The following is a 21,233-nucleotide window of genomic DNA, read 5'->3' on the forward strand; positions in this document are numbered from 1 at the left end:
TTCTTTACATTTACTGAAGAAAATTACCAATAATTTTTTAGTTCAGAAAGTGAAAATATTTAATATAGTTAAAAAAAAAGAATATAGAAAGAAAGAAAAAAAAATTATTTTAATGTCTATAAAGTTAAAGAGTATAAAATAAAATTATACTAAGCAGGAAAATTGCTTTAAATTTTATATCAAAAATAGAAAATTCACAATATTTTGAAAATATATTTATAGCTTTATTCAAATAAAAATAAAAATCCTTAATATTTTCTTTTAAATGAAATTCGAAAAAATTGTTTAATAGTCACATAATGAAAATTATCCGATCCCTTTGAATTATTCCAAACAGAATCTTGTCGGGTGATGTATGTTGATGTATTAAAGTGGGGTGGTTGGTGATGGAATTTGATTATGCTGCCCTTTTTTTTGAACTCCTAACCATGAACTGATTGTCGGGAAATCTAAAAAAAATAAACGTGATAAAAAATTGTGTTACATTGGTCGGGAAATAAAAAAAAATGGAATTATTTTTAGTGGGATTTTTTGGTCTAGTGAAATTTTTATTTTGTGTTATTTAAACTAGTTTTTTATTGTATATATGGATTCAACACTCTGGAAAATCTCTAGGGCATTTCGATTGCAAAGGATTACCCATCAAACTTGTGATTTCAATAAATTCTTGTCTGATTTTAGAGAAATTACACCCAAAAACCTACGATAAAAACTTCCAAAAAATCACACTAAAAACAACTCCATAAAAAATTAATAAAAACTGCCAAAAAATCACACTAAAAACAACTCCATAAAAAATTGTTGTAACACATTGATTTGCTTTCAAAAGAAAAATGTGCACATTCACATCGTACATAATAAAGCAGCGGGAGCAGGAAAGGCTCTCGGTATGATCTGTCCTTTCCTTTTGATGAGAAATTCCCAGAACTTTCTCTTAAATTGCGGAAAAGAAAAATCGATATTAATTCTTAATATTTTCTCTTAATTCTTAATCTTATTCGGTGAAATGGTAACTTCGCTGCCATTCCATCGTCGTTGATGTATGAAAGTGGGGCTGATGGTAATGGAATCTCATTATGCTGCTCTTCTTTATCTGATTCTTGGGATTAAAAAAGTTATGCTGCTCTTCTTTAACTTATTCTTGGGATTAAAAAGAATGGAGTAAGATAACCCTGAACTGATTGTTGTACTTTAAAATGTGGTGTGAATATATATAACTACTGGATTTAGCATTTTTGAAAATTTCTGTGTAAATTATAAAACACAAATTTATAACTTATCGTCACTCTAGCATCTGAACAAAAATTGGCTAAAGGAAAAAAACAGAATACGTGATAAATCATTATGTTATATTGGCTTGCTATCAAATGAAGATTTTTTTGATTTACATAATAGAAAAGAAAGCATCCGTAGTTCGAAGGGCTGTTATTATTAATTATCGTATAAACTGATAAATGTCTTTCGGATTAATCACAGCATTAAGATTTTGTCGATATTTCGAACCAACCAATGTGGTTCCTCCTCAGGGCAAGGTGAAAAAACCAGGCAATCTTCAAAAATAAATAGCATGGATGCATTATTGCCCCAAATTAGCCTTTGGAAACTAGTCGGTGGTGATTAGTTAATCAGTAAAAATCCAAAATGACAGTAAGGAATTATTTATTAAAATATCTTTATTTAGTTATAAAATAGTTGTTAGGAAGCATAATTATATATATTAATAATGGATAATAATACTATATGGGTCAAGATTTAGTTACAAGGTATTATTTAAGAATGGGTCATAAATTATTTCAAAGGGCCAACAAAGTGTTAAGAGTTAAAACTGCTCGTGTTGATCCTATCTCCAAGGTTCATCTCTCGTTTAAGGACCACAGATAGGATTGCCCATATTCTTAGAAAGAATATTGTTTCCTCTTCGTTCAAACCTCTCAATACCATCAGAAATTCTCTTGGTTCGATCAAACGCCTTGTTGACCCTAAGGACACAAAAGATGTTTACTTTATTCCATGTTCTTGTGGTATTTCATATATTGGAGAAACGGGTCAGCCAATTAACTAGAGGATTCATGAGAATGCTGTTGATATCAGGCACAATCGGTCTTGCTCATCGACTCTAGCTAAACATGCGAAGAAATCCAAGCACCATGTTTGCATTGAGGATTCTCGAGTTATTGCTAGGGTTGATCATTTCCACCATAAGAAGCTTAGGGAGGTGATAGAGATTGAGAGACATGCCAAAAATCTAAATAGGGATGATGGTTGGAAATTAAGTCCGAGCTCGGTTCCGGCCCTTTCTTCGTGATTCCACACCCCCTGTCTCCTCTCCCTTTTTTTTTTTTTTTTTTTTTTTCCATATTCTTGTTTCTTTGTTTATCATTATTAATTTAAGTTCTCTCATATCCTTTATAAATATATCATATTTTGTAGCTTGTATTTCCCCTTTTATTAAATTCATAATAATAATATTATAAATCAATTTAATCTATAATAAAATATATATTAATTTACTTTATTAGCTCCTAATAAAATATATATTTATTAAGCTCCTAATTTCTTTTTGATATATAATAATTTTATCTTATTCTTAACCACTTTATAAATTTATAATATTTTTTACTCTTAACCCTATTATTATTCAATATTTTATTAATTAGGTTATATAAAACCCCTAACAACTATTTTTAATAGTTATAACTCATTTTAACTCGTTAATTTATGACCCATTCTTAAATAATACCTTGTAACTAAATCCCAACCCATATAGTATTATTATCCATTATTAATATATATAATTATGCTTCCTAACAACTATTTTATTACTAAATTTTGATATTTTAATAAATAATTCCTTACTGTCGTTTTGGATTTTTCTTGATTAACTAATCACCAACGGCTAGTTTCCAATGGCTAACTCTGGGCAATGATGCATCCATGCTATTTATTCTTGAAGATTGAATGATTTTCTCACCTTGTCCTGAGGATGAACCACATTAGTTTGTTCGAAACGTCGACCAAATCCTAATGATGTGAGTAATCCGAAAGACATTTATCTACAATATGGATCACAAAAGTCTTAGATCTAATACCGCACAAGCTATTACGAATCTCATTTTGGTTGCTTGCTGTAATGACAATTATGATTTTTTACATCCTTGGAAAAAGAAAGAAAGAATCTTTTTTTCATTATTGAAATTAGAAAATTTAACTATTACGTTGTTGCACAACTATAAATGTGCAATTCTTTGGTCTTATCTTTGTATTAGAGTTATCAGTTACAAAAGTTCAACATTAGTGTTCAAAATCCTGAGTTTGTTTTTAGTTACACAATTCCTAGTTCCCTTATTCAAGTCTTTATTGTTGTAGTTCTAATTATTATTGGTTGAGGATTCCATTGGTGGGAGAGAAATTTTCATTTTGAGATTTTTCAATATTGATATTCATAGGTCTGGGGTTTTGTTATTTTGTGCTATTAAGGGAGCTGAACGTATTTCTGTTCCTCTTTACTGAAATCCATATCATGGTTGATCATGGTTTAATATATGGATTTATTGGTATGGGAATAGACATGGCTATCCACCAAATTATCGATCACATTTATACCAGCCTGAATAAACTCCACAATGAAAGAGCATCATATTAATGATAAAATTACTTATTTATACATATGCAATCTAGGTAAGAGACAATTGTGTCTCGGTAACTTATTAACCATAAAAACGGAATGTAAAACTAATTACATATTATACAATAACAATCTTGAAGGATTAGTTAACATTCCCCCCTTAATCCGAAGGGACATCTGACATGCCGAGTAAAATTCTGAACTTTTTAAACTTTTCACATCCTAGTGGCTTTGTAAATATATTTGTGATTTGCTCTGAAGTAGGACAATTTGTCAAGTGAATAACTTTGGCCTCTAGAGAATGTCGAATCAAGGGATATTTTTGTGTTAATATGCTTGCTTCGATCATGAAACTTGAGATTCTTGGCCAACTGAATTGTAGAAGAATTGTCAACGAGTAGTGGAGTTGAATCCTTTTGTTTCTCCTGCAAATATTCAAGTGTTTTGTGAAGCCAAATGATTTCTTTTGTAGCTTGAGTTGTCGCAGAATATTCGGCTTCGGTGGTAGAATCAGCAGGAACAGATTGCTTACGTGATCTCCAATAGATGGTTGTTATCCAAGACTCATCAAATAACCAGAAGTAGAGAATCCATTCTTCTTATCACCATCAAAATCAGAATCTGAATAACCGGTGAGATGGAAATTTGCAACTTTGGAATATTTTATGCCATATGTTCGAGTGCCTTTCAAATACTTGAGCACTCCCTTTGTTGCATTCCGATGACCTTCACATGGATGATGCATAAACCTGGAAAGTATCCCTATAACAAAAGCTATGTCACATCAAGTAGTAGTTAGAAAATTCAATCTTCCAACAAGTTGCATGTACTTTGTTGGATCTTCAAACATACTTCCTTTAGTGGAAGTAAGCTTCAAATTCTACTCCATAGGAGTAGCAACAGGATTACAATCCTGCATCCCAAATTTGTCCAATATACTTTTTTTTCAAAAATGAAAATATATTTTGGTTTCTGATCAACTTCAATCCCTAAATAATAATGTAATAAACCCAAATCTGTGATGTCAAAAACTTTCAATAATTCTCTTTTAACAGACGCTATATAGCCATCATTATTTAATGTGATCATCAAATCATCTACATACACAACCAAATATACAATGGTCTTTCCAATTTTCTTAACAAAAGAGTTGCATCATCCACATCAAATAACTTATAATTCAACTTGAGAGGGTGTTCACGTAGTTTTTCATACCATGCACGAGATGCTTGTTTTAGTCCATACAAAGCCTTAACCAACCTTCATAGCTTTTGCTCTTTGCCTTTAATAGCAGAACCTTCAGGTTGAAACAAATAAACATCCTCCTTCAAATCGCCATTCAAAAAATTAGTTTTAACATCCATATGGTGTATCTTCCAACTATTCTGAGTTGCAAGAGAAAACAGAGTTCTAATTGTGCCCCATTTTTCTATAGGAGAAAATGTGTCTTTGTAGACAACACCTTCCTTCTGAGTGTAGCCTTTTTCTACAAGACTTTCCTTGTATTTATCAAGCGAACCATCTGCTTTGTATTTGATCTTATACACCCATTTGCAACCAACAACTGTAGGAGGATCCACTAACCTCCAAGGTCCATTCTTAATAAGTGCATCATATTTCTTTTTCATTGCATCATTCCATGCATCACAATTAGCAGCTTCTTCAAAACAACTAGGTTCGCTAATTGTACAATGATTGAATCCGCAATCATGAGAAATGTTACCTAAACTCGAAGTAACATCACCTTTAGAAGAACTTCTTATTTAAAATCATCATACTTGATTGGAAATCTCTGAGCACATGTGGATCTTTGTAAATGTTGTTGAAGTGTTTGTGATGGTTGCTCATCTTGAAAAACGGGCTCAAGAACATGCTCTTCAAGAGCAATATCTGGTCATGTAGAAACATTACTATCATCCAAATTTTCTTCAGCAATAATATTCTCATGAGTCAAATATGGAAGAACCAAAGACTGATCCGGAATGGGAACCCCCGCTTTTGTGTGTGGAACATCATTATCAGATTCAAAATAGAACTTCTTATATGCAAATTTCTCCAAATGAGCTAGTTGTCTATCAATGGTGGAATTATTTGTGTGAAATTCAAGAAAATTAACATCTCTGGAAAGAATAAATTTCTTGTTCTCCTCATCATACAACCTATAAGCTTTGGAAGTAGTAGAATATCCCAAGAAAATATATTTGCGACTCCTAACACGCAACTTGTTGTGCTGATGTTTAGGAATTAATGCATAACATAGAGAACCAAAGAATCTAAAATGTTGAACAGAAGGCAGATGATTATACCAAATTTCATAAGGAGATTCACTATTGATGACAGAAGAAGGACAACGATTGTGAATATAAGCTGCACGAAGCACTGCTTCTACCCAAAACATCAACTTAACATTCTTAAAGAACATCATAGATCTAACCATATTAAACAAAATTCTATTCATACGTTCTGCAATGTCATTTTGTTGTGGATTATAAGGTATGGTAGTATGATGCTTGATTCCGTTGTCCTTTAAATAATGTTCAAAAGCATTAGAAGTATACTCGCCACCATTATCAGTTCTGAGAATTCCTATATTCTGTTGAGTTTCATTTTTAATCATCAAATGAAAAGTTTTAAAAACTTAAAACACTTGTGACTTATCTTTCAACAAATACACCCAACACATTCTCAAGAAATCATCAATAAATGTCAACACATATTTATTTCCATTTGTAGTTGCAACAGGCATTGGTCTACATAAATCTAAATGTATAAGAACTAATTTTCATGAAGATTTGAAAGAAGAACTATGAAAAGGTTGTTTACAATGTTCTCCCAAAATACAAGCATCACAAGGTGTAATATTTCTTGGAACTATAGGAAGACCTTTAATACATTTCTTTTTCATAATTTTGAAGTTGCCATAATTGATGTGACCAAATCGAGCATGCCACGACAAGCTAGGAGAGAAGATGTCACTATTATGTGCCAAAAGAGCAGAACATTCAAGAGAATTAGTGGATTAAGTACCATTTAATTCTAAAAGTGTACCTTCTTCCACATCAGTCATAATAACTACATGATCAGATGCTCTTCTTATCTCGATGATGCCATCAAATACATGAATAGAATGCCCTGGTTTTCAAATATGGATAAGAGACATCAAATTTCGCTAAAACTGTGGAATATAAAGTACATCCTGTAGAACATAATCTCCAAGATTCAGTATCTTCAAATGAATAGAACCAATTCCAGATGGTTTAATTTGAGACTTGTCAACAAAGTAAATAACACCATCAATATCATCACTGAAAGTTTCAAAAATATCTCGCCTAAATGTCATATGAAAAGTGGCTCCTGAATCCAAAATCCAACTATCTCGCCATGAAGAAAATGTAGTGTTGAAAACATCATTAATATTAAAATTACAGTGAGAAACAATGTAATGTGTAGACTTTGATATTTTTCCCTTATTTGGTGGTGGTTGATCTTTCTTTTCATTCCACTATTCTCTCCTTTCATTGACTTTCTCCCAAGGGATTTTACAGTTAGCAGTCGTATGACCAATTTTACCACATCTAAAACATTTGATAATTATTTTGTCATTAAAATTTCTTTATTGTCTATCATTTTTTTGTCTATCTCCCTAATTGATTTCCCACCCTGCCTCTATAATTTCTTCTACCATGACCTCTACTACTTTTATCACCTCTAGAAGTTTCAACATGATACTTTTGATCCTTTTGTGAAAGGCACAAAATTTCTACATTAGAGTTAGATGGGGCTTCTTTCTTCCCAAAGGCCTTTTCTCTCTCGACTATTTTGTTTACAAGTTTATCAAATGTAATGTCTTTTGACTACCCACTAGCTTGGAGAGATTTCAAATAGTGTGAAGGAATTTTATAAAAGTTGTAAGTTGTAAATCTACTTCAATTACAGTGGCTTTTATATCATGAAAAATGGATTTTATTTCAGAAGCACTCTTCAATGGATCATTATCTTTCATATCCAAATTGAACAACTTCAAAAACAACTGAATAATTTCGAGTTCTGAGAGTGAATCATACAATTCTTTCAACTTCTTTAAAGCTTCGAATGCAGTAACACATGAAATGATATACCGACTTACCTCTTCTATCACTAATGGAGTTATTAACGCATATGCCTTGCTGTGATTTGTCTCCCAAATTGCACACTATTTCTCGTTATCAGGAAGCTCCAATGTAATTTCTTTTCCATCACTATCCTTCTTGCCTTGAAAAACTACCCACCAATATTTAAAAACAAGGGCACTATTAAGCTTTCTAAACCACTCTCGACAATTTTCCTTTCCATTAAGAACAACTCCAACTATGGAAACTATTGAAGTCGTAATTGTTATGTAACCAAATATTCTTCAAATCCTTTCAAATTCAAAATATATGCATTACCTCTGAAAAGATATAAATTTGTTTCTCCTCTTGTTTCAAACAAATTTGGCTTTGTGGTTTAATGGTAAGTTTCAAAAATAGCTCAGCAAATAGTTAAGCTCAAATTTGATTAGCCTCCAAATATTTTATTTTACCAATGGCCTCTTAAAAAAATAAGTATTTCAAATCACCATAAAATTGACCACTCTTCAATTAAAAATTTAATTCAAACCACCAAAAATATATACCCTTCATTTTAAGCATCCTTCAAAAATTTATTTTATTGTAATTAAATGTTGTTTTTCTCTTGTAAATGTAAATACTATCCTTCAAAAATTTTACTGTCATTAAACTCCTATAAATGAGAATACTATCATTCAAAAATTTTACTGTCTTTAAACTCATAATTACTATGGTAAATGCAAATAAAGCCTCACAAAATTAAAACAAAAAACAGCCCTTGGATGCATGGAACTGCGACATTTAGCAACTAGTCCAGTGATTGGCATTCGACACAGTCTTGGAAATTTTTATTGAAAACAACAAGCACTCAAAACTCCAACATGTATTTTAAATTCCAAGAATATGTAAAAAAAAACTTTATACCACTGAATTTCTCCAATCATCTTTCATTATGACACAAATATATAAAACTTACAAAGAGTCAATATTTGAGCAACCCACTGGGCTAACCTTCTATTGCACTCATCTGTCCTCACAGACTTCATGCTTTGCGTCGTCATTACGCCACTGACTTCAAATACATGGAGTTTAGAAACAACTCAATCGGGCTCTGATACCACTGTACAAGCCTGAATACACTCCACAATGAAATAAAATCATATTAGTGATAAAATTACTTGTTTATGCATATGAAACCTAGGTATGAGACAATTGTGTCTCGGTAACTTATTAACTATAAAAATGGAATGTAAAAATAATTACATATTATAGAATAACAATCCCGAAGGATTAGTTAACAACATTAACATGTCTCTCTGTTCCAAGAAAGAATTGGCCAATCTAAAGCACCTGGTAATGGAAATTGAGCCAAAATTAAAGGAGATCCATCACTACCACCTGGAATTAAATAGGAAGAAAATTCACATTCCCCAAAGCAACAATAAGATGAGACTTGTGGTTGTTAATATATGGCTTAAGGAGTCAGATGGGCTTCTTTGACCATCATCAACAATAGCGCATCAATGTAGTACGATAACAAAGTGTCACATGGTTTCTCATTATAAAATGAGTGCAGGGATTACTCGTTTGATTTCAGAAATCAGAGAGCATATCCAATCAGTTCCTTTAATTAGCATGGTCTAAATTGAGGAGACTTTCAAGAATCAACAAGTTTTGTGCCTTTCTAGTTTCATCCTCTACTTCTACCACACCCACCCACCTTGATGCTTCAAGATGTTTCTTTATCAACGAACCCCTTATCATGGGGAAACACAATGTTTTTGTAGCACTAGAGAAGTCAGTGATCGAGGCAGAGGCTCAGTCTTCCTTTTAGTGCATTAGCATGCTTGGAAATGATGGTTATGGTAAAACACTCCTCCTAAAGACCGTCTTCAGTAGCAAAAAGGTGAGGGATTTATTTTCCAATTGATTATTTCTTTGGTTGACTATTTCACGGTCTCCATCTTTCACAAATCTTAGGAATCAACTCTCTTCCCAAATAGCCATGCAAGTAAACATAAATCCAGATCAAAATATGAATGAAGAAGCCATAAAAATATGGTTGCATGAGAGTATGCAGGGGAAAAAGATTTCGTTGTTCTTGGATGATGTATGGTAGGAGGGTGGTAGATTACTAGAGGAATTGGGTCTACTTCGGCTAACCAACCATTCCACCTCCAAAATTTTGTGAGTTCAAGGAACCAGAAAACGTTGCTAGAGATGGGAGTAAATGCAGATAAATCCACATTGATTACATTAGGTGATTTGATTAAGGATGATAGTTGGCAGTTGTTTGTTTATCATGATTTTCCACATAACAATAGAAATCTGCTAGCAAACATAGATGAAGGAAAGGCGAGGGTTGTTTTTACAAAATGTGGACGGCTTCCCTTGGCAATCAAAGTAGTAGGGAGGGCAATGGCAGACATTAACGATGCACAAGAATGGAACTTGGCAGTCCATAGGTTGTCAAACGCCAACAACCAATACCTTCAAGGTATTTATGATTGCCTCAAGTTGAGTTACAACGCATTGGCCAACTACAACATTAATCTTGAATTATGCTTTATGTACTTGACTGTTGCATTCCCACAAGACGAAATTATTTTTGTAGACAACATTATTTTCTTTGGTTTGGGAGAAGGGTTGCTACAAGATCAAGATGGCCATGACCAAATCGAAATCGGAAGAATCAACCTCAATAATTTAGTCGACCATTTCTTGATTGAACCAACACTGAGATATATTGATTGGTGTGTGCGATGCACGATATTGTGCGTAGTTGGGGAATACAAATTGCTGAGAAGAAAGAGAACTTCTATTGTGGCATAGGTAAGGGTTTGACAGCGTTGGATGCAAATGAATGTGTAGAATGCACTTGGATTTTTTTGACTGGAAACTGGTTGAATTTTATTCCATAGTCTTTCAAAGCTCCAGAAATCTGCACATTATTGTTGGATGGAAACAACAATTTGAGAAAAATTCCAAGAAGGGTGATCGGGAGCATGATCCCTCTCAAGGTTTTTGATTTGAGTCGCACGTCCATCCAACCATTGCACAAGAGTATTGAGTGTTTGAAACAACTTTCATGCCTAGGATTAGAGTGTGTGCCAATAAAAAGGTTACCAACATCTGTCTCCAAACTTGTAAATCTCCAAGTTCTTGATCTTTGTGGGTATGGAATTACAAAATTACCATTGGGCATTCATAAGTTGAGAGCACTGAAGTATTAATACCTTGCACAGTGTGATGATTTGTAATGTCTACCGCATGGCATATCGCATGTCATATCACAAATCACTTCTTTGCAATCCCTCTTGGTTTCTACTAGTGCGTGGAGCTATTGAGAGTTGAAAAGATGTCAAAAAGATGCTTCTATTAATGACTTGGGGAATTTAATACAACTAAAATATTTAGACTTAGAGAACAATGGAGAAACATTTTTGGAGGGCATTTTAGGGAGGATGCTTCAGATGGAAACATTGGAAGTGAAGATCACCTTCACAACTTTTTTACCAGAAGATATTACTAATATGTCAATGTTGAAGAAGTTATCATTAGAGAGCTCTCACATAGTTAAAATGGAAAATAAATTTTATCAATTTCAAAATTTAAATCCTCTTCAATTATGGGAGTGTTATATGTTGGAAGAACTTCCACATTTACAAAATATTAGAGGGTTAATGAAATTAGATAGGGTATGATGTCCCAAGTTAAAAAGAATTCCTGAGTTTGGCGAGATCGGGGCATTTCATATGTTCAAGACATTTTCAATGGTTGAGTTAGAAGAATTAGAAGAGTTTCCCATGATACAAGAAGGTGAAATGCCCAAACTTGAAAAGTTTACATTGTTGCTTTATGAAGCATTAACGATCTTGCCAAAAACTTATTGGAATCTCAAAAACATTTGTAGTATAAGATTATATGGATGTTCAAAAATGTTAGAAAACCTTGAAGCAATCAAAAGAGTAAATGCAAATGTAGGAGTAGTAACAATGTCCACTACGAGCACAAAAATACTTTTAAAAAAGTTACAACAAGAAAAAGATGATGTTCCTAGATATGGTGAATTTTGGAAAAGAGAGTTTTACCATTTGCTCCAAGAAATTTATAGATGTTTCTAAAATTCTATGCATTATAATCAATGATCAATAAATGTAATCTACTTTTTCATCAACATTTATATGTGACTTATTATTCATGTTTTTGTCTTCAATTGTTTCATAATTATATATCATATGTGAAGAGAAAAAATACATATTTTTAATTGATTAATAATGTTATAAATTTAGAAAATTAATTAATTATCAATATCTTTAATAAAACTTAATTTATTGATTGTATAAATTTTAAAATATGATATATTATAATGGTATTATTATTTAGGTTTAGAAAAAATGAATGAGTAATTAAGAAATATTAATAAAAATATTTGTTCTATATATTTTAATTATACATTATATTTATTTTAATTAAATTTTTAATTTTTATTTTAATATATTTTTAATTTTATTTAGATTAAATAAATAAAAATAAAAATAATATATACAAAATAATAGAAGAAAATGATATAGGAAAGTTATTTTTTATATTATTTCAAAAAAAAAGTGAGAAACACAAATAAATTTTGTAGTAAATAAAAGTGGTAACAATGTCGACTAACAACACACACACACACACATATATATATATATTTCAATTTATTAAAAAAAAAATAGTATTTTTCAATTCATTAATAATATTATAAATTTTATAAATTTTATAAATTTAGAAAATTAATTAAGTTATCAATATTCTTAATATAATTTAATTTCAATGATGGTATAAATTTTAAAATATCATATATTAAAATAATATTATTATTTAGATTTGGAAAAAAATCAATAAATAATTAAGAAATATGGGATAAAATGAATTTATTTAATGTATTTTAATTATACATTATATTTATTTTAATTAGATGTTTTATTTTAATTTTATAAAAATAAAATATTTTTATTAAAATTAATTTTATATATAGAAACGGACTTAGACTTGACTAATGTTATTTTTTTGTTTTATTTAAAGAAAAAGCTAAATACATATAAATTTTGATAATTGAAATTTGAATTTCCCCAAAAAAAAAAATGAGCCATTCTATACAAGAAAATATATTGTTTTATGCAAGTGATATTGTTTTTTAATTAAAATTTTGGATTTTTAAAATTGTGATTAATAGTATAATGCATGAAAGTATAGAGATTAAGGTAACAAAAACTAGGAAGACCTTCATTGCTAGCTTATCACAGAGCTTGCTTTCTTCATTTCTCATAATGGTGATTATGCTTATGTACACTTTTCAATATGATAATGGAAAAAGTTTTGCTATTTAATTTTAAAAATTAATTGAAAATGGGTTATGACAATGTTGCACAAACATAAATTTGTAGTTGTTTAGTTATATGGAGGTGTAATGCTCACAAATTTGGGTTTATTTTAGTTCTTCACATTAGAGCATTAACAAGTTGAGAGAAATGAACCAATTAAACCAATTTGGAGAGTGTGATGACTTGCAATATATACTTCATAACATGTCATTGCTAACTTTCGCATTGTTCTATGTTGTTTTAATTGCTTTAGCCTAACTCAATTCTTCAATTAGCAATCTTTCAATAAAAAATAATATTTGCAATCATCAATAGTAATTGAAGATAGAACAATAAATGCAATGACAAAGGAGACAATCAACAAGAGACACCAAATTTGGTCAAAGGCCAGGGAAAAACCCCACAAGTGAGAAAACCCTTTGAAAAATATTCTTCTATTAGATTGTCATAAAATGTTCAATAGAGAGTACAATGATTCCAATACAAAATCATCCAACAACATTAACCCAACAACATTCAGAAATATGTTTATAGCATCAATATATATCGGAGACAATTTTTCTTACCTGTAGTCAACTTCGGTCATATTTCAAAATTTATCCCTAGAGCCCAATCGCGAAGAGGAAGAGTTGTGCATGAAGTTGAGACCTTCCAACCACACCCTTGAGCACGCTAGCTTGTAGTTAGAGTCGAAAATTTCCTTTGACGAGCTTGTGATCAGAAACCAAAACCTTAGAACACATGCGAGCTCCAGACCCTATATTTTCAGACCTGTGCGAACCTCTTTCCTCAACCTAGCCTTATACCTGTGTGAACGAATCAATGAAGAATAGAATAAGATGATTCTTGGTGGGGGCCAAATGAGCTTGAGGTCACTTGTATTTATAGGCTTCCAAGGGTGACCATTTCGTGTTAGGGATGATCTGTCCAAATGTCCATATGTGGGCTTTTCTTCATAAGTAGATTTTCCCTTGTCCAAATTGAGCACTTCAATATTCAAAATTGGTCCTCTCGAAAAGAGGAATTGATCCCCATAGTTGGAATTTGTCACTAAGCTACCAAATTAACACTCCCTCTCATCTAGGGATAAATTCCAACTACATTATGTCATGTGTATCTTGTCATCATATCATGTCCCATCTCTGCTCAACTCTATTTGTTGTAACATTCTCGAATCTAAATAAGAAGTATTTGGGAGCATTAAATACCACCCTCTATAACGTCGGAGAGCACATCTTAATCTGAAAATAATATTAGGAAGCACATATAAGCCTGAATCAACATCAGGGAGCACATCTCAATGGAGAATCTCATGGGGGAGCAAAACATCTTCAAACCCAAATCAAGCAATAGGTGATATAGGGGAGAACATCTCAACCCATACTATTTCCCACTAATATTACCAACAATGACCCTCAAGAGTCACGTGGTAGAACACCTCCATCATAATTAAATTGGGTTGTACACCCCCAGGTACACTCTCAAATTGTTGGCTAAACGGGGAGTGGTAATCCCGATAATCCCAACTTATGGGTATGATGAAAAATGGGGTATACTCTACGAAGACCAAGATAGGGGAGCAACATCTCCAACCCTATGGGTATTGGATAGAGGAGAAATATCTACGACCCTATTGTCTAGAGATATCTCAACCCTACGAGCCCTCCATCTCAATTCCTCACCTTGGGATCTTAGACAAGGGGGAAGAGTCGGCTTAGTGTTCTTGATCAATGAATACCCTTATCGTAAAGGGTCACATCCAATAGTTCAAGCTTCTATTTGAAGACCAAGAACTTCCCTTTCAGAAAACCCTTGGTGAGCATATTCGCAATCTGCTCATTTGTCGATATATAATGGAGTCTAACGACTCCTCTATGTACCATGTCTTGAATATAATGATATCGAATCTCTATGTGCTTGGGCTTGTCATGAAATACAAGATTATCTACCAGACATATCCCACTCTTGTTGTTGCAATATATTGTTGTAGTGTCTGGGATTTGCTCAAATAGCTCTCTAAAGAGCTTCCTGAACCAAACTGCTTCACAACTAGCCATGATAGTGGAAATGTACTATGCCTTGACAATACTCAATGCTACAGACTTCTGCCTCCTGCTCACTCAAGATATCATGGAAGATCCATGTCTAAAACACCATCTAGAGGTACTCTCAATCTTTTTGACAACATTTCCTGCCCAGTCAACATTAGTATATCCATGAAGTCGAACATCTTTGGTAGTGTATCTCATACCAAGGGTGATCATCCCATGCAAATATCTCAAAATGTGTTTAGAAACAATCCAATGTGCATGGAGAGGCTCAGTCATGAATTGAATCAACATGTTCACTACAGAGCATATGCATGCACGAGTGTTCATTAAGAACATCATAGCCCCAATCAACTATCTATACTCGGGTGGATTTGCCAAGTCAGATCCTGCAAATTCTCCACATAACTTCTTGAAATTCATTTCTATCGGTGTTGGCAAGGACTTGCATATGTCATTCCAAGTTTCTCCAATAACTTCACGACATATTTTCCTTATGAAAGGAAAATCTCACCGGGCCTTTGCCACACCTCAAGGCCTAGAAAGTAGTTCATGAAAGCAAGGTCTTTTATCTCAAATTTAGAGGCTCAATCCCTCTTACACTCAATCATTAGGGGCTCACTACTTGTCAAGAATAGATGGTCAACGTATAAAACCAAAATCAGCGACATACCTTGGACTATCTCGAAATAGAGGTTGGGATCAACATTGCTTCTTGCGAATCCCAACTTCACCAAATAACTGTCTTTGTGGGCATACCATGCTCTAGGGGATTGCTTCAAGCCATACAATGCCTTCTTCAAGCTATAAACATGTGATTTTTGATCCTCTACTTCAAATCTCTATGGCTTCGCAATGTACACTTCTTCATATAACATGCCATGGAGGAATGTTGTCTTTATGTCTATCTGATGTAGGGTCCATCCTTGAATTGCGGCAAGAGAAACTATTGAACGAATGGCTGTATATTGAGCCATAGGTGCAAATATGTCATCATAATATTATCCCTCTTTTTGAGTGAATCCTTGGGCCATGAACCTTGCTTTATATTTTTCAATGCTACCATCAACTCCATGATTGATCTTGAATAAAGTCACCACATATTTCCAATTCAGTCTTGACATAACATCGCATACATCATTTTTCATAATAAACTCATATTCTTCAACCATAACATCCTTCCAAACTTGTTCTTTCACGACTTCTTCAAAGGTGGTAGGTTCGTATTGAAGCATAGTGCTCATGGATGCAACATATCCCAAGTACCTACATGGCTTCTTGCTTTCTCTAAATGATCTTCGAATGAGAACTCATCTCTCATCATCATGTAATGTGTCACGAAGCCAAAGTGGCCTCTTCCTGGTAGGAGGATCACATGGAGGAGGGTCTAAGGGATCCATTGGCTCCATGGGATCATCAACAATGTCTCTCTCAGATTCAAGCATGGAAGGACCATTTAAAAAATCCATATCATCATTCTTCTTCTCAAGAGGAGGAGGCAGAGGAAGGTCCCTTTCTTTCCCAAGGGAAAAATCTTCATAAAACGTCACATCCATGCTAATTTCAACCTTCCTTTGACTAGGAATATATATTCTAAAAGCTTTAGAATATTCACAATATCCAACAAACATACCTTTTCTTCTCGTGGCTTCCAATTTGTTTCTTTTTTCCTTCAATGCATGGAAATATGCAAGACAACCAAAGATACAAAGATGACCAGCATCAAGCTTGATGCCTGTGAACACTTCTTCAAGGGTCTTGTTGTCCAATTCTTGATGAGGCACCCTATTTTGAACATATACGACAACATTCATTGCTTCTCCCCAAAAGAACTTTCGAAACTTTTGATCGTGGAGCATGCCATGAGAAACTTCTACAATAGACTTGTTCTTTCTTTCAACTACTCCATTTTGCTCAAGAGTATAGGGTACAATCGTGTCTTTCTTGGTACCTTCATTCTTCCCAAAATATATGAACTCATTCGAAATGTAGTCAACAACATTATCAGACCTGAAGATTTAATTTTCTTCCCTGCTTTATTTTTGACCAAAGCTTTGAACTCCTTAAACATTTTGAAAGCTTCATCCTTGTGATTCAAATAATATATCCATATATTTCTTAAAATGTCATCAATGAAGGTGATGTAGTAGAGATGGACACCAATAGAATGTATGGGCATCATACCACATAAGTCGAAATGAATGAGATGGATGACGTCATTTGTCTTGTTCTTTCTAGAGGGGAATGGTACCCTTGTCTTCTTTCCACTGGCACAACCTAGACATACTCCATCATGTTGGACTTGAACATCATGAATTCCAGACTCCCAATTTCATCAATTTCGGAAGAGCATCATAATGTAAATGGGCCAATCTTTGGTGCCAAAACTCGCTTAGATGATTAGTATCATGTACCAATTCTAGAAGAGGTCTTCCAATAACCTTGTAGAGTCCTTCAAATATCATTCCCAATGTGAATGCATCTCTCATTGGTGATATAACAAGCCAAGTAATAAATTTTCCCCTAATGAAGCCAACCCTCATCCCTTTGTCCTCCAAAGTAGATATTGATACCAAATTCTTCTTCAATCCTGACACATACATCACATTATGGAGAAAAATAGATTCCCCAAACTCCAAATGGAATTTGAAGGACTCAAAGACTTTAATGGGATTAGTGGAGTTGTCTCCAAGAAAAATTTTCAAATTTGACTCTCTCTCTCTACCAAATTAGAGAGAACTTCCTTATACCCAGAGAAATGATGAGTAGCACCACTATCAACCAACCAACCATCCCATGAATCCAGAGGAGAGGAAATAGTAGGGGCTTAAATAAGGATATATTCAGATTGATTGCCAACATTGCTTCCATAACTGGAGTATCTTGACTTCTTTTGAGGATGATGATCTTCTTCATGGTCACTTGGAGCATCTCTTATTCTTCTTTCATCTCTTGTATTGCGATCATTCCTTCGGTCATCTTCTCTTCTTCGATAATCAAACATGTTGTTGTTGCTTCTAGTTTTGTGGTGTGTGTTGGCTTGTTGGGGCCTGACCCAGGTTTGAAGTTAATTAGCCAAACAAATCCCTATACTACTGGCACTTTCGGCAACAGTCCATGAAGCGTGGACTGAGGTCTCACCCAAAGTAGTATGGGACAAACTAATTACGATATTTTTGGCACCTGAAGAAGATCTCAATGCCGCCAATATCAATGCAAGTTCTTGCCCTGAAATTTTCTCCTCTTCTTCATCAATCAAAACCCTAGATTTCCTACGAATTCCTTCGTTTTCTCTAACGTCCCCAACCAAATCTAAATCCTTCTCTAGATCATTTAAACAAGGTTTTCCAGGGTTTAGGGGTGGGGTGCAAATTGTATATGGGTTATAAAGTAGAGGGCGCATAAAGTACCTGGCCCTATTATGCAAAAACTCTGATTAGATTTCCATTGGGGGAAATCTTAGGTAGATCCTATTTCTGGAACTTGGTTGTCCAATTTTGTTCTGCCGCAGGACAACGTTGCAGCTTTTGAAGTCGACATTCTTCTTTATGTGTCCGAGCATGAAGCCTCTCGGGCGAAAGGCGGCCGAAGAAGGCCAGAAAAAGGGTCACTATCATATTCCATTATATATAATGCTTTGAGAACCGGATCTTCTGTTGATGTTTACTTGTGTAAGAAACCCAAACCCTTAAGCCCTTTTGGATTGTACAAAATGGCTTGTGTTTGTTAATGCAGTAATAGTCCATTTGGTGGATTGTTTACAATTTCCTTATGCTTTTTCACTTAATGTTGAATTTGCTACCACACCCCAATCCAATTTTTAAAAATATTTACAAACTATTTCAGCACTGAAAAATACCTTTCGTGAATGAAACTTTAATCCCAGCCATTGATATTTACCTGCTTTTGCATTCTAAATATACCCTTGGAGTCCAGTCAAACAGAATAGTATTTGGGGCTTTCGTTATTAGTACACTGGATATGCCCATCTCAGAACAATTGTCCTTGGGCCATTTACCTTTTTTTTCTTAATATTTTAACTTATCCATGTTGATTATAGTCTGCAGATAGAACTCTGGATGCACCAGACCTTGTGGATGATTATTACTTGAACCTACTGGACTGGAGTTTGAACAATGTGTTGTCCATAGCCCTTGGCAATACTGTATACCCGTGGGATGCTTCAAATAGTTCTATATCAGAGCTTTTGATTGCAGACGATGAAGAAGGCCCTGTTACTAGTGTTAGTTGGGCACCTAATGGGAGGCACATTGCCATTGGGTTGAATAATTCTGTTATATAGCTATGGGACTCTTGATCTGATAAACAAGTAAATAAAATCTCCTTATCTCTTCAAGGTTTTTTCATTCCAATGTAATGGCAATCTCCAAATTTTGACATGGATAAAATTGCAGTTAAGAGCATTGAAAGGTCATCATGCACGTGTTGGTGCCCTTGCTTGGAATGGTCCTATTCTTATGACAGGAGGACAGGATGGGATCATAATCAATCATGATGTTCGTATGCGAGAGCACATTGTTCAAACATACAGAGGGCATGACTAGGAGGTTTGTGGATTGAAATGGTCTCTTTATGGCCAACAACTTGCAAGTGGGGGGAATGACAATCTACTGTACATTTGGGATCAGAGCATGGCATCCCATAATTCTACCTCTCAATATCTCCACCGCTTAGATGAACACTGTGTAGCAGTCAAGGCCTTGGCATGGTGCCCCTTCAAAAGCAATCTTTTAGCATCTGGTGGAGGGAGTGCAGACAGGTCTATAAAGTTTTGGAATACTCACACAGGTGCCTGCTTAAATACCGTAGACACTCATTCCCAAGTTTGTTCATTACTCTGGAATAGGCATGAACGTGAGTTACTGAGTTCACATGGATTTAGTCAGAACCAGTTAACCTTATGGAAGTACCCATCTATGGTGAATATTACTGAACTTACAGGTCATACTTCTCAAGTTCTTCATCTGGCACAGGTATGGAAATTGATTTATTTTTATGAGTACTTATGCATTCATCTTTCATTTTATGAATGGATTTGTCCTCATGATCCTTCTTATGCCTTACCTCTTCAGAGCCCTGATGGGTACACAGTTGCATCAACTGCAGCAGATGAAACACTCAGGTTTTGGCAAGTATTTGGAGTTCCTGATACCTCAAAATGGGTGAAGAGTAAAGATGAAAATGGGGCTTTCAGCAAGTGTCATACTTACATCCACTAATAAGCATCTTTCTATATTTATGAAATGAGGATGTTTAACTCAAGGTAGTAATTAAATGTTCTGTTTTCTATTTCACATAGCTCTTCTACAGGCTGTTGGATTGACATGGAGCATGTTCCACTTTCTTCAATGTAATATGCTACAGTTTCTTCTTTCTTTCTTCTCGTATACCATGAACTTTGAACTTATTTTTTTGAAACCTGATGGAACAATGTTGCAATAGCTTTATGAGACAAGAATCACTCCTTCAACTGCATCGTAAAAATTAAAATGGTTTTGGAAAGTCTTTGGAGTCCCATATTCTTCAATGAAGGTTCTGAAAATGATACATTATGAGTGTCAGCAAGTATGTCATTCACATCAACAAAGAAACCTCCACGCCTCCTCCACTCATGGAATGATTCACATTATACAAAAAGCCTTCACACCTCTACTCAATCTTATAGGTAATTCTTGAATGATTTATCTTCTTCATTTTGCTATGACGCACTTATTATGTAATTTCTTACCTGAGATAAATTCTATATCTATATTGCTATAGAATTTTAGTTATGTATCTATATTGCTATCTCATTTGTATAATTTTTTTGTAATATTTTACATTGTACTATAGTTTAGTTACATAGGCTTGCAAAATTCATCTCTCACATATATTCATTCAAGAGATCAGTAAAGCATTTTTTAATAGACATTAATTAGAAAAATAGTCACATACATAGGTGCTTGAAACTTGAAAGAACTCCATGAATTACCCTGACTTGTGGCTACAACTCTCAACCTTACAAAAATATTGACTGCGACAGAAGAACTGAAAAACTGACTAAAGACCTCCATGCATACCAGGTATTGATGATATAGCCATGAAT

The 21,233-nt window shown here is 33.8% G+C and overlaps 1 pseudogene; it reads left to right on the forward strand.

The window, feature by feature from the left end:
- The window catches only part of LOC149264769 (cell division cycle 20.1, cofactor of APC complex-like), a 39,894-nt pseudogene extending 19,527 nt beyond the window's left edge, over nt 1-20,367 (forward strand).
- The last annotated feature ends 866 nt before the right edge of the window (nt 20,368-21,233 follow it).

Source organism: Pinus tabuliformis, chromosome 6 (assembly GCF_031772625.1).
Source record: "Pinus tabuliformis cultivar Carrire ecotype Pingquan chromosome 6, CPIR1, whole genome shotgun sequence".
Classification (NCBI taxonomy): domain Eukaryota; kingdom Viridiplantae; phylum Streptophyta; class Pinopsida; order Pinales; family Pinaceae; genus Pinus; species Pinus tabuliformis.